General features: G+C 41.2%; 1 pseudogene; it reads right to left on the bottom strand.

Annotated features, from left to right (window-relative positions):
* Positions 1-7,998: 7,998 nt before the first annotated feature.
* Positions 7,999-12,627, bottom strand: LOC131198162 (olfactory receptor 14A16-like; annotated as a pseudogene).
* Between the last annotated feature and the right edge of the window lie 1,118 nt (positions 12,628-13,745).

Raw genomic sequence — 13,745 nt, 5'->3', positions numbered from 1 at the left:
GCTTTCAAGATTCTGAAATATAATTTCAGTTAAACTTGAGTAGCTGGTTTCCTGATGGCTAATCTCAAAAAGCTGACATCTCCTTAAAATCAGAATAAGAGTCTATGTTACTGAATGGGTTGCAGTAACAGAAGCATTCCATCACAAAGTAGCATTATCGAACATACAACACCATTTTCTGCAGTATATTTCACCTCCAACACAAGTGATGGGGTGCCGCAGGGGTCGATTCTCTCACCCCTCCTGTTCAACATCTATATGAAGCCGCTGGGTGAGATCATCAGTGGCTTTGGGGTGAGATACCAACTGTACGCTGATGACACTCAGCTGTACTTTTCCACCCCGGGCCACCCCAGTGAAGCTGTCGAAGTGTTGTCCCGGTGTCTGGAAGCCGTACGGGTCTGGATGGGGAGGAACAGGCTCAAACTTAATCCCTCCAAGACGGAGTGGCTGTGGATGCCGGCACCTCGGTACAGTCAGCTGCAGATGCGGCTGTCTGTCGGGGGTGAATCATTGGCCCCGATGGAGAAGGTACGCAACTTGGGCGTGCTCCTGGATGGCCGGTTGTCCTTTGAAGACCATTTGGCGACCGTCTCCAGGAGAGCATTTTATCAGGTTCGCCTGATCCGCCAGGAGAGCATTTTATCAGGTTCGCCAGATCCATCCCTTCCTGGACCGGGATGCCTTATGCACAGTCACTCATGCCCTTGTTACCTCTCGCCTGGACTACTGCAATGCTCTCTACATGGGGCTCCCCTTGAAGAGCACCCGGAGACTTCAGCTAGTTCAGAACGCGGCTGCGCGGGTTATTGAGGGAGCGCCCCGGAGCTCCCACATAACACCTATCCTGCGCAGACTGCACTGGCTACCTGTTGTTTTCCGGGTGCGCTTCAAGGTATTGGTTACCACCTTTAAAGCGCTCCATGGCTTAGGACCGGGCTATCTACGGGACCGCCTACTGCCGGCTTCTATCTCCCATCGTCCGCACGCTCCCACAGAGAGGACTCCTCAGGGTGCCGTCAGCCAAACAGTGTCGACTGGCGGCCCCAGGAGGGCCTTCTCTGTGGGAGCTCCGACCCTGTGGAACGAACTTCCCTCGGACTTGACAATTACCTGACCTTAGGACCTTTCGCATGAACTTAAAACTTATTTATTTCATATGGCTGGACTAGCCTGATTTTTATTTTTATTGGATGGGGTTTTTAAAAGTATGTTATTTTACAGGGGAGTATGTTTTTTAACGTTTTGGGCATTTAAATTAGTTTTTTAAGGGTTGTTTTTAAATTATTGTGTGTATTTATATTTTATCTGCCTGTTCACCGCCCTGAGTCCTTCGGGAGAAGGGCGGTATACAAATTAAAATATTATTATTATTATTATTATTATTATTATTATTATTATAATGTAAAATATGGTTTAAAAATCTGGCTGGCAAGATATGATATATGAAAGCCAGTAAGGTAATTTTCCAGATGAAAACTTCCTTTCTTCAAAGATTCTGGAAACTCAGAGGAAGAATCAGAAAATTGATTGATGTGCAAATAGTGTATACAGATTGAACTTTAATGTTCTTTTAAAAACATGAAGGCTGCCTTTCTTTTAGCAGAAGCAAACAAATTGTATAGATATCTCCAACTGAAATTGAACTTCCAACTATTTTTTTTAAAGGTGTGGATTCAATAATTGAATTGATTCTGGTTTCTGAAACCTCACACTCAGCATATTTAAAAGCATGGTTTACGAAGATTTGGACTGAGGGATTAAACCATTTTAGATATGATATTCTTTTTACTATTTACTATTCTTTGGATCAATGGGAAAAAAACATGTAACAACAAAGTCAGTTTCTGGGAGAAAAGAAGAGAAAGACTTATTGAAAGAAACTTTCAGAAACTCCACAATTTTAGTTAGGACATAATTCATGTTCTTATTTCTCAAGTTATATATTATTGGATTTAACAGAGTTGGAATATTGGAATATAGGACAGATAATGATAAAGCTAAATAGGTTAGGGCGCTAGAGAGAGGTCTCAGATGTGTAAACAAGTCAATTTAAGAAGTAAACAAACTACTATAAGGTAAATGTTTCTTTAATATTTATTCAGCATACAATGCTCTTTTCAATCCTAAATGGTCACATATTATTGCATTTTTTAATTCTTAGGATGTTACTGAACTTTTTTGACACAATCAAAATAGTCTTTTGTACTGTGGTTATCTAACCTATAAAAAGAAAGATGTGATTTCTCCCTTCTCTCTGTCATGAAATTAGAAAGAGAATACATTTTAATGGAAATAAGGAATAATGAATGGAAACTGACCAAGGAGAGATTCAACCTAGAAATGAGGAGGAACTTTCTGACTGTGAGAACAATCAACTGGACCAACTGGATCACTGGACCTTCCAAAACTTAAGACTTATTTATTCCGTCTTGCTGGACTGACTTGAATTTTTAAATTTTTTAGCTGATTTTATGGATTTGAAATTTTTATTAATTTTATAGGGTTGATTGTATTTTAAAATGGGGCCAAATTGAATAAGTTTTTTAATGTTTGTTTTTAGTATTGTATGCGTTGTTGCTGTATTTTATTTTGGCTGTAAACCGCCCTGAGTCCTTCGGGAGAAGGGCGGTATACAAATTAAAATATTATTATTATTATTATTATTATTATTATTATTATTATAATGTAAAATATGGTTTAAAAATCTGGCTGGCAAGATATGATATATGAAAGCCAGTAAGGTAATTTTCCAGATGAAAACTTCCTTTCTTCAAAGATTCTGGAAACTCAGAGGAAGAATCAGAAAATTGATTGATGTGCAAATAGTGTATACAGATTGAACTTTAATGTTCTTTTAAAAACATGAAGGCTGCCTTTCTTTTAGCAGAAGCAAACAAATTGTATAGATATCTCCAACTGAAATTGAACTTCCAACTATTTTTTTTAAAGGTGTGGATTCAATAATTGAATTGATTCTGGTTTCTGAAACCTCACACTCAGCATATTTAAAAGCATGGTTTACGAAGATTTGGACTGAGGGATTAAACCATTTTAGATATGATATTCTTTTTACTATTTACTATTCTTTGGATCAATGGGAAAAAAACATGTAACAACAAAGTCAGTTTCTGGGAGAAAAGAAGAGAAAGACTTATTGAAAGAAACTTTCAGAAACTCCACAATTTTAGTTAGGACATAATTCATGTTCTTATTTCTCAAGTTATATATTATTGGATTTAACAGAGTTGGAATATTGGAATATAGGACAGATAATGATAAAGCTAAATAGGTTAGGGCGCTAGAGAGAGGTCTCAGATGTGTAAACAAGTCAATTTAAGAAGTAAACAAACTACTATAAGGTAAATGTTTCTTTAATATTTATTCAGCATACAATGCTCTTTTCAATCCTAAATGGTCACATATTATTGCATTTTTTAATTCTTAGGATGTTACTGAACTTTTTTGACACAATCAAAATAGTCTTTTGTACTGTGGTTATCTAACCTATAAAAAGAAAGATGTGATTTCTCCCTTCTCTCTGTCATGAAATTAGAAAGAGAATACATTTTAATGGAAATAAGGAATAATGAATGGAAACTGACCAAGGAGAGATTCAACCTAGAAATGAGGAGGAACTTTCTGACTGTGAGAACAATCAACTGGACCAACTGGATCACTGGACCTTTCGCCGCAAACTTAAGACTTATTTATTCCGTCTTGCTGGACTGGCTTGAATTTTTAAATTTTTTAGCTGATTTTATGGGTTTGAAATTTTTATTAATTTTATAGGGTTGATTGTATTTTAAAATGGGGCCAAATTGAATAAGTTTTTTAATGTTTGTTTTAGTATTGTATGCGTTGTTGCTGTATTTTATTTTGGCTGTAAACCGCCCTGAGTCCTCCGGGAGAAGGGCGGTATACAAATTAAATTATTATTATTATTATTATTATTATTATTATTATTATTATTATTATTATTATTATTATTATTATTATTATTATTATTATTATTATTATTATTACCAATAGAACAGTTTTCCTTTGGAAGTTGTGGGAGCTTCATCACTTGAGACTTTCAAGAAAAGATTGGACTGCCATTTTTCAGAAATGGTATAGGTTCTCCTGCTTGAGTGGGGGTTGGACTAGATGACCTATAAGATCCCTTCCAACTCTGTTAATCTGTAAAATGAAATTCATTATAAATAACACTAAGGTTCTATACTTAGGCAAGAAAAACCAATTGTACAGGTATAGATTAGGTCAGGGGTGTCCAAACTACGGCCCGCGGGCCAACTGCGGCCCGCGGATCAGTTTTTATTGGCCCGCAGCAAATTCTGAAAATATAATTGAATATGGCCCGCACATGGCTAATGTGACCAGACGTCCCGCTCACCCAAAAAACTTTGGACACCCCTGCCTTAAGAACTGCCGTCTAATTCCTGGCTTCCCCAGGACTGAAACAGGAAGACCTTTGGGAGCAAGGAACGACTTGCCGAAGCCACTGGCGTCTCTGGTGGGATTTCACGTCCAGCATTCCGCGCTTGGGCGCCTCTTGCCCGCTTTTCTAAGAATTTCCCTTTGGGTGAAAGTTGTTTGACACGAGGCAACGCCCTCCACCGCAGCCCCGTCTCCGCCCGGCGGGGTCCCTGGGAGGGCCCGACACCTGCTCGGTGGATGGGGGCGGCCCCCGTCCTGGCCCCCAAGGAAGCCGCCGCTCGCCCGGTCGCAGATGCGGGAGGCTCCACTGAGGTGACCACCGCCCACCCGGGGCTGCGGGCCGGCCATTCCGCCACTGGGCTGTAGGGGGCGCCCGGGACACCCACGGCTCCAGCCCGGCCCACCAGACAGAGGAGGAGGCAGGCGGGCGGGCGGCAGAGCTGCCGGCGCTGCTCCGGGGGCCCTCGGCTCGCGGCTCTGTGCAGGTAGGTTCTCCGGGCAGGTTGGCAGAGCAGGGCTGGACGGGCGGGGGAGCGGAGCGGAGGAGGATGGGAGGGTCGAGCCGCTGAGTGGGCCCCGCTGCCGGGGCTGCCGAGGGTCCCGGCGGGAACGGGACGCTTCTGCTCCCCGGAGAACCTCCGAGCGGGGGGCGGCGAAGGCGGGTTGTCCCTCTCCAGCCACCGCCTCCCCCCCCCTCCGCCGGCGATGCAGTTCAGTTGGTGGGAATCCCTCGACGCCTGGTGAGGGGGGGCGCAGCTGAGTTGGGGGCTTGTCCGGGAAGCTGAGTGACCAAGGAGGCTCTGGGAGAGAGCCGAAGAGACCCCCCCACCCCATCCCGCCCCCCACGGTGTTGCCACAGCTGGGGAAGATGGCAACGTCCTGGGATGCCGGGATGCCTAAGGGGGATGAAGCCCTTCCTCGCAAAGAGTCTTTGGGGCCCAAGGCAGCTTGGCCGGCCGGTGGCCCCTGTGCCCCATGGGGCATTGCCAGGGTCATTTCTCCAAGGGGCCAAAGCCTCCTGGCTGACCCACAAGGCCCTCGGAGGGGGAGAACAGCCGGCCTTCCTAGCACAGCGCTGCCTCTTCGCAAAAGGGAAGTTTTTTTGTTTGTTTGCCTTTGAAGATGTCTCTCACCCGCTTGGCTTGTTTCTGTTTCATTTTGTCTGCCTCTGAGAAGGACTGGCTGGCTGCAAAACTCTTGTGGCTTGAGGCTATTGTGCGCACTCTGTACATGGGCCCCAGCTGCCCCAGCCCTGCCCAGGCCCTTGGGGGGGTGAGAGACTGTTTGCCCCGGAGCCCCTCGGAGCAGCTTCAAAGCCCTTTGGGGGCTCTGCTCCCAAACCTGTGCCCAAACCGAGGGACCCTTGGGGGCTTCTTTGCATGCTGCAGGATCTCCCAGCGTGACAGTTTTGCACCCTGCAGACTGATAGAAAGCAGCTGGGACTCCCCTGGCGGAAAAGAAGCAGGAGGAGGCCCCTCAGGGCCTTTTTGTTTGTCACTTGCAAATGTTTATAATATATGTAGGTATAACTTTTTCTACTATGTACCTTAAAAATGTATTTATTCCTGATATAGTGGTGGAATGTAGTTCAGAATTGCAGGATTAATGTTAGGCACACGGAACCAAGAATGACACACACAAGGAGTTACTCCAGAGTACAGTAATTTCTTCATTATGGAGCCCTGGTGGCACAGTGGTTAGAATGCAGTATTGCAGGCTGACTCTACCCATAGCCAAGGGTTCAATTCTGACTGGCTCAAGATTGACTCAGCCTTCCCTCTTTCCGAGGTCAGTAAGATAAAGATCCAGATTGTTGGGGGCAAAGAGCCCCTCCCTGCTGCAACTCCCAGACTACATTTCATCACAGATACAGATACTACTTTTAAGATTATGCCTGTTGTATATACTTAAGCCTAAACTGTGCATAGGGACTACTCAGACGGCTGAAAAAAGTGATTTCTGACAGGTTCTCACACTTTTGACCAGTCCTCACACTTATGACCGGTCATCATTTATGCCTGTTGCAGCATTTTGTGCATAGGGACTACTCAGAGGGCTGAAAAAGTTATTTTTGACCTGTCCTCACACCTACAACTATCTTTACATTTGCACCCTATCTTGTAACCGTGGTGAAGAGAAGCAGTTGTGAAATGAGTGATATGGTTGTTAAAAATGCTGCAATGGGCATAAATGTGAGGATGGTCATAAGTGTGAGGACTGGTCAAAAATTACTTTTTTTAGCCCTCTGAGTAGTTTCTATGCCCATAGCCACATCCACTCAGTCACATGAGCAGTTAGCCACACCCACCAGTCACATGACCACCAAGCCACACCCCAAAATAAGCCACACCCAAAGAACTGGTACAAAAAAATTCAGCCCCCCCCCTCCCCCCCCCGTGCCCCGGGCCTTTGCTTATTTTTCTGTATTTGGCCCTCACTCAAAAAACTTTGGACACCCCTGGATTAGGTCAAACTCAATGTCACTAACTGTGATAGGAATCTTAGAGTCCAAAAGGACAATATTTATATATGAGCCAACAGTGTGCAAATGTAGCCAAAAAGCAAAGGCAATGCTAGGCTGAGGGATAGAATCAAGACCATGTGAAGTATTAGTACTGTTTTAGTAGTACCTTAATATGGACACACATGGACTACTGCATCCATTTTTGGTCACCACAATATTAAAAAAAATGTATTCTGAAAAGAATACAGAGAAAAGCAATAAATATGATTAAAGCAACAAATATGATTAAAGAGTTAGAGGCTAAAAGTGACAACAATTAACCAATGGAACGATTTGCCTTCAGAAGTGATGGGTGCCTCCACACTGGAAACTTTTAAGAGGAGATTGGACAGTCATTTGTCTGAAATGACTCTCCTGGTCAAAGAAAAGTTTGGACTACATCACTCCAAGGTCCCTTCCAATTCTGTTATTCTATGAAATTTTATATACATTAAAATATCCCATTTATACATGAAAGGATTGGAAGACAGACTTTGATGGCACTGCAAGTCTCCTTTCATTGGATGGGTGTATTTGGTTTCCTGGAACTCTTGATTACCTCATGCAGGTAAAGTTCCCAAGTTCCTATTGGCTCTGAGCAACCTCATTTCATCCTTGCTGGTATTTTGGATTGAACTTTTATCTTGTTCTTATTTTACAAGTCATGCTTAAATACAGCACGGCTTTTAACATTCTAAAAATAGCAGTATAATTTAGCTAAACTTAAGGAGTTGGTTTCTTGACTGGCCTATCTCAAAAAGCTGATATCTCCTCAAATTCCATCACAAGATATCATTATCAAATGACCATAAGTCATTTTCTCCAGTAAATTTCCCAAGCCTGTGGAATTCCAGAGCTGCCAAACATCCATATTTAGCATGGGTAAACTAAACTGACACAGGGATGCTGGATTTTTTCAAATAACATCTTAAATTCTATAATTTGAGAAGTTGGATTTGCCTCCATCCCAACTATTCATTTCTATATTTATTCCTTTATTAAGAGAAGCAAAAGAATGAAAAATAAATAAATATAAATAACATTAAAAGAATTTATCAAACCCTCCACAGTTGAGACAGGACATTTTTGATATTCTTATTTCTCATGCTATAGATAATTGGATTGAACAGGGGTTGAAGGAGGGCATACAGAACAGTCAATCCAAAATCTAAGTAAGGTGGAGTGTTAGAGGAAGGGCTCAGATAGGCAATGAATCCACTTAAGAATAACATAGACACTACCGTAAGATAGGGAATACAAGTGGATAAGGCTTTTTGCCTTCTTTTTTCAGAAGGGATTCTTAACATTGTCTTGAAGATGACAGCATAAGATACAATTATAAAAGTAAAACAACCTAGTGCAGCAATGAAATTGGCCACAAGAATTCCAACCTAAAATAGATTTTTGCTACCAATAAAACAGCTAATTGATCCCATCATGTTTGGGTCTGGTTATTGTTTCTGATAGCTAAGCAGGTAGAAACAAAAATAACAGTATCTATGGGCAAAAGTGAGCACACTGACAGTCTCAATATATATAACTATTATGATGCAAGCATCACTCCTGTTACAAATACATTAAAATTTCCCATTTATAGCAGAAAGGGTTAGAAGATAGCCTTTGATAGTATTGCAGGTTTCCTTTCATTAAACTGGTAGATTTGGTTTCTGGGAATTCTTGATGATTTCAGGAGGTTTCAGTTCCCCAATTCTTATTGAATCTGGACAACCTCAATTCTTTCTTGTTGGTATTGTGGATTGAACATTTATCTTGTTTTTATTTTACGATCCATGCTTAAACACAGCATGGCTTTCAAAATGCTAAAATTTCAACTAAACTCGAAGAGTTGATTTCCTGGCTGGTCTATTTCAAAAAGCTAATGTCTCCTCAAATTCAGAATAAGATTCTATATTACAGCATGGGTTATAGTAACAGTAGCATTTCACCACAAGGTATCATTATCAAATCCACAATGTCATTTTTCCCAGTATATTTGCCCTCACCCACAAGTGATGGCTAACAATGTAAATTATGGTTTAAAAATGTGGCTGGCAAGATATGTCCTCCCTCTCACAGTGCCTGGAGGCTGTTAGGGGCTGGATGGGGAGCAATGGATTGAAAGTAAACCTTTTCAAGATCGAGTGGCTCTGGGTTTGGGGTTCATTGGCTCAAGGAGAATTACCACCTTTGGTCTTGGATAAGGTGGCACTACCCCAAACAGACCCTATGCATAATCTAGTGGTTTTCCTGGGCTTACCACTCCTGCTTGAAAAGCAGGTGATAGTCGTGGCCACAAGGGCCTTTGTGCCACTGTGGGTTGTGTGCCAGTTATGCCCTTTCCTAGACCAACAGTCCCTACTCCCAGTCATTCATGCCCTAGTCACTTCTAGTCTTGATTATTGCAACACGCTCTACATGGGGTTGCTCTTGAACAGCATCCAGAAGCTCCAGTTGGTGCAAAATGCAGTGACCTGCATGGTTTTGTGCAGACCCTGGTGTGCACGTATATTACCTATCCTGTGGGAGTTGCATTGGTTGCCGATTTGCTTCCTGATACAGTTCCTAGGTGCTAGTTATCATCTTTAAAGCCGTTCATGGTGTGGGACCAGGTTATCTAGGGGACTGTCTCTTGCCAGTCACATATACCTGACCCATCCGGACAGGGAGGCAGGGAATATTGTGGATCTCAACCCTGAGAGAGATACACCTGGTGAGACCCAGAAGAAGGGTCTTCTCCATGGTGGCTTCCTCTCTCTGGAATATCATTTCCCCCAGAGATTAGAATAGCCCCCAGCCTAATATTCTTCTGGAAGGTGCTGAAGACCTGGTTCTGCCAGTGGGCCTGGGGAACCCAGAGTGGGATGGAGCCCATTAAATGGCTCATATGATCTGCTGTCACTGGAGCTGGGGGTGGGAGATGGAGGATGATTTTGTTATATTGTACTACATTAATTTATTTAATTTTTTGTTAGTTTTAAATGTGGATTTATATTCTGTAAGCTGCCTTGAGTTGCTATGGGTGAACAGGCAGAAAATATAAATTCAATAAATAAATAAATAAATAAATAAATAAATAAATAAGATATGTGAAAGAAACTTACATATTGAGCAGCGGTAAACTAAACTGACAGTAATTAAGGATGCTGGATTTTGGAAATAACATCTTGTGTTCTATGGTTGTCTGGTTTGAGAGGTTGGATTTGCTTCCATCCCAACTATCCATTTCTACTTTTATTATTTTTTTAAGAGAAGAAAAAGAATGAAAACATGTATCAGTATAAATAACATTAAAAGAATTTATCAAAACCTCCACAGCAGTAGTGAGTTGCTACCGGTTCTCCCCAGTTCACAAGAACCGGTAGTAAACATTTTGAATAGTTCGGAGAACTGATAGTAAAAATTCTGCCTGGCCCCGCCCCCAATCTATTGCTGCTTCCCAACTCCTAGCTGATCGGCTAGGAGGAAAAAAAATCAAGACTCAGTTGTCGAAGAAGAAAAAAACAACAAGAAGACACTGTCCCTTTAAATTGAGAAGCCAAGAAGCCTCCCAACTGATCGGCTCACTTCTCAGCCAGGAGATTGCTTGGCAAAGAAGAAGCGGGGGGTGGGGGGAAACACTGTCGTTTTAAATTGACAGAGCTGGAAGCTCCTTTCTGGATCAGCTGAACAACAAATTGGATAAGAGGAGGAATTCTTATATGGTTCAATGTTTTTGAAGTTTTGGGGTTTGTGCAACATGGGCTTTGTGTTTCTAAAAAAGTTTGGGCGATTTCCATTGTGAAGTATCCTGTCTTGAATGAGTTTTCTGCCTGCTTGTAAATAGAGCTGAACTTCCGGCTTCCACTTTCTATGATCTCTGCTTACAAAGTTTCCTTTATGCAGCTGGCAGGAATGTGGAATTCCAGACAGGTTCCTTGCTAGCAGCTTGATTATTCCTTAATTATCTAGGATATTTTATTTGGGAAATGAAGAGGGGGGAGTTTGATTCCTTCCCAGAACAGATTAGTGGGGTGGGGAGGAAATGGGGATTTTGACGTAACCTTCCCCTGGAGTGGGGAGGGAATGAGGATTTTAGGCTTGCTATCAAACATCAGACATAATACTAATGATTGTTTTGAACAATATGCAGGTTGTATTACATGAATGGCTATTTTATATGTGAAATTATGATTGAAACCTATATAGGTTCACACTGTCAGGAAGTTTGTCCTTAGTTTTAGGTTGCTTCTCTCTTTGTTGAGTTTCCATGCATTGCTTCTTGTTTTGCCTTCTGGTGCTTTGGAAAATACTTTCCCCCCTTCTTTCTAGCAGCCCCTTAAAAGCCTGTTGCCTATCACACTCTTGGGCAATGCATGTGAGCCATTTCCTCCTTTCAGTGGTCCATGAAAGTGCATCTATAGCAGAGGTCTCTAACCTTGGCCACTTTAAGACTTTAAGACAGCAAAGCTGGCTGAGGAATTCTGGGAGTTGAAGTCCATAAATCTTAAAGTGGCCAAGTTTGGAGACCCCTGATCTATAGTATGTAGATAATAAAGTTGAAAAAAGGTGAACAACATTTTTGCAGAACTATAGATACGTTGAGGCTGTGACAAGGAATGGCTGGGAGGGGCGGGGCCAGGCGAGGTATCCCTTGACATGAGAGACATTGAGTTGGCCATGTCTATCCAGTCATATGACCATCAAACCACACCCACTGTCACATGACTATCAAGCCACGCTCACAAAATAAGCCATGGCCACAGACCCAGTAGTAAAAAAATTTAGAACCCACCCCTGCTCTACAGTTGAGAAACGACATGTTTGATATTCTTATTTCTCAGATTATAGATGATGGGATTGAAAAGGGATGGAAGGAGGGCATACAGAACAGTCAACCCAAAATCTAAATAAGATGCAGTGCTAAAGGAAGGTCTCAGATAGGCAAAGCATCCACTTAATAATAACATAGATACTACCATAAGATGGGGATACAAGTGGATATGGCTTTTTGCCTTCCTTTTTCAGAAGGGATTCTTAACACTGTCTTGAAGATCACTGCATAAAATATGATTATAAAACTAAAACAAACTAGTCCAGCAATGACACTGGCCACAAGAATTCCAACCTCAGATAGATTTATGCTAGAACAGGATAGATTTAGCAATTGTGGAATTTCTCAGAAGAATTGGTTGACCACATTAGAACAAAAAAGGATGGAAAAAAATGCCAGTGGTGTGCAAAACTCCATAGAGAAGACCTATAACCCACACTAGAATTATTATTTCAGTACAGTATTTCCTATTCATCACCATCTCATAGTGCAGTGGGTGGCAAATGGCAACATATTGATCATATGCCATGACTGTCAGGAGGGAGAAATCAGAAGCTTCAAAGTAGAGAAAGAGAAAGAATTGAGTAATACAACCAAAGTAGGAGATATTTCTGGTGTTCATGAGAGAATTTATCATGGATTTGGGCACAATGATTGAAACAATGCCAAGGTCCTGTAGAGCTAAATTCACGAGAAAGAAGTACATAGGGCTATGCAGTCGATGGTCAAAAGCAACTGCAAAGATGATGAGAAGATTTGTTGTTACAGTTAACAGGTACAATACAAAGAAGAAGAAGAAATGCAAAAGCTGCAGATGACAATATTTTGAGAATTCCAGAAGCAGAAAGTAAGGCATTGTGGTTTGGTTCTCCATGTTTTATTTATGACAAAGCTGGCATAACTGCAAAGAAAGAAAAGAGGGAAATTCAATTAGATAAAATTTTGGAGGTGGCATTTTGATATGTGGTGAGAATAGAAAACATCAAGAGAAGTAAAACATGGATGGAATGAACCAAGGATCAGAACACAGAAAACAGGGATGTAGGATGGGGATATCAGAGCACACCCTTTCCCATTTTTACCTGTCTGTACTAAAGAACCAACTAGCAACCTCATATTTTTCCTTCTTTCCTCTTTTCAGTTGAGTTATCATGTAATGATCAAAACAGTTGGCTATGGGTAGAACAAAGTTAGTTTAGGTCTATTTTCATCAATGAAAGATGACTCAGAATAATTGGACCCATCATAAAGTGTCTGCACTTCTACAGGATTGTGGTAGTTTCGGAAAATAGGAGAATTCCAATGTATGATGCTTTGTAGTTCTGGAACAAAGACAATGTATCCAATAAATATAAAAATAATTTGCTATATCTCTTACTTGGAAATCTTGAGAGCAGGCATTTCCTCTTTGCATAATTTCTCTCTGTATGTGTATTTATGTAAATGACAGTTTTTGCCCTACCAAACATTAGGCTAAAATAATACCATTAAAAGCCTTTAAACCAATGTAGAAGTACAAGATTATTAAACATGTATTTAATAGCATATTGTTAAATAAGAAATTATAGAACTTAAGTTACAACATAACTACTATTTTGATATTCACCTGGTGGTAAAGACACAATTATCCACTCTTAGATATAGGACATCACATATTAGCAGAATAATACATCCCCTTATAGAATAGAATAGAATTTTTATTGGCCAAGTGTGATTGGACACACAAGGAATTTGTCTTGGTGCATATGCTCTCAGGTACATAAAAGAAAAGATACCTTCATCAAGGTACAACACTTACAACACTTAATGATGGTCATAAGATACAAATTTAACGCTTAATGATACAACACTTAATGATAATCATAGGGTATAAATAAGCAATCAGGAAACAATTAATATCAGTATAAATCATAAGGATTACCAGCAACAAAGATACAGTCATACAGTCATAAGTGGAAGGAGATGGGTGATGGGAACAATGAGAAGATTAAT

This window comes from Ahaetulla prasina, chromosome 4 (genome assembly GCF_028640845.1).
Source record: "Ahaetulla prasina isolate Xishuangbanna chromosome 4, ASM2864084v1, whole genome shotgun sequence".
Lineage (NCBI taxonomy): Eukaryota > Metazoa > Chordata > Lepidosauria > Squamata > Colubridae > Ahaetulla > Ahaetulla prasina.
Note: the sequence above shows the minus strand (reverse complement) of the source record. Positions and strands in the feature narration are given on the sequence as shown.